This window comes from Leishmania donovani, chromosome 10 (assembly GCF_000227135.1).
Source record: "Leishmania donovani BPK282A1 complete genome, chromosome 10".
NCBI classification, from domain to species: domain Eukaryota; phylum Euglenozoa; class Kinetoplastea; order Trypanosomatida; family Trypanosomatidae; genus Leishmania; species Leishmania donovani.
The window spans coordinates 221320-222920 of record NC_018237.1 but is presented as its reverse complement, the minus strand read 5'-3'; positions in this window follow the sequence as shown (position 1 = coordinate 222920).

Genomic DNA, 1601 nt, shown 5'->3' with positions numbered 1-1601 from the left:
GCCATCGATGCAGCGCGCCGCGTCGGAGAAGACGTTAAAGGACACCAACGAAGCATTCGCCTTAGAAGTACGCTGTGCGCAGCTGCCATCACCGTAGGGCTCCACGACAGGGCAGTAGTCCATGAAGGCGGAGATGCCGGCGAGGAGCGGGTCAGTGAAGTACTGCCAGTACGCCAGCATCGGAAATCGTTGGAACGCTATACCGCACACGCCAAGGCCGAGACGACTGGTGGGGCAGCGCACGGCGTCATCGATGTTGCAGAACATCGCCGGCCACTTCGTGATGTTCTGCTCCATGCACTTCTCGCTGAGGAAGGCGCAGCCGGCGTTCCGGCCCCACGGCATCTCCTCGGCCTTGCTGAAGTCCGCCTGGTAGAAGCCGAGGTCCTGGAAGATGGCCATGGTCAGGGCGCTGTAGTACCCCGCATCCGAGGCAGGCGCCATGAGCTCGTCCTGCGCGTTGCGCATCTTGATGTGCGACCCGGCGGAGCCTGCACCGCCCTGGTCCTCCATCTCCAGATACTCCAAGGTGCCGCAGCCGTACTGCTCGCGCGCCTTCGCCACCGCCGTGCGGCTTTTCAACACAGGTACTTTTGAAGTCTTGCGCCGAATGTTCGACACCTGGTGCATGATGCTGGCGTCTCGGAAGAAGACGACGCTGAAGCCGAGCGTGTGCGCCATCTCGTGCGTGACGACACGCGTCACCAGCTGGTCGTACCGCGACGCAATGTTCGCCGCGGGGATGTTGACGACGCCCACGGCTGGATGGCCGTCAGAGAACACCTGGCAGGTCGTGGCCCACGCCAGCACATCCTCCTCGCTCGGCACGGAGGCGACGTACATCACGAAGTCGGTGTTGCATTCGCCTTAGAAGTACGCTGTGCGCAGCTGCCATCACCGTAGGGCTCCACGACAGGGCAGTAGTCCATGAAGGCGGAGATGCCGGCGAGGAGCGGGTCAGTGAAGTACTGCCAGTACGCCAGCATCGGAAATCGTTGGAACGCTATACCGCACACGCCAAGGCCGAGACGACTGGTGGGGCAGCGCACGGCGTCATCGATGTTGCAGAACATCGCCGGCCACTTCGTGATGTTCTGCTCCATGCACTTCTCGCTGAGGAAGGCGCAGCCGGCGTTCCGGCCCCACGGCATCTCCTCGGCCTTGCTGAAGTCCGCCTGGTAGAAGCCGAGGTCCTGGAAGATGGCCATGGTCAGGGCGCTGTAGTACCCCGCATCCGAGGCAGGCGCCATGAGCTCGTCCTGCGCGTTGCGCATCTTGATGTGCGACCCGGCGGAGCCTGCACCGCCCTGGTCCTCCATCTCCAGATACTCCAAGGTGCCGCAGCCGTACTGCTCGCGCGCCTTCGCCACCGCCGTGCCCAAGGCCGAGACGACTGGTGGGGCAGCGCACGGCGTCATCGATGTTGCAGAACATCGCCGGCCACTTCGTGATGTTCTGCTCCATGCACTTCTCGCTGAGGAAGGCGCAGCCGGCGTTCCGGCCCCACGGCATCTCCTCGGCCTTGCTGAAGTCCGCCTGGTAGAAGCCGAGGTCCTGGAAGATGGCCATGGTCAGGGCGCTGTAGTACCCCGCATCCAAGG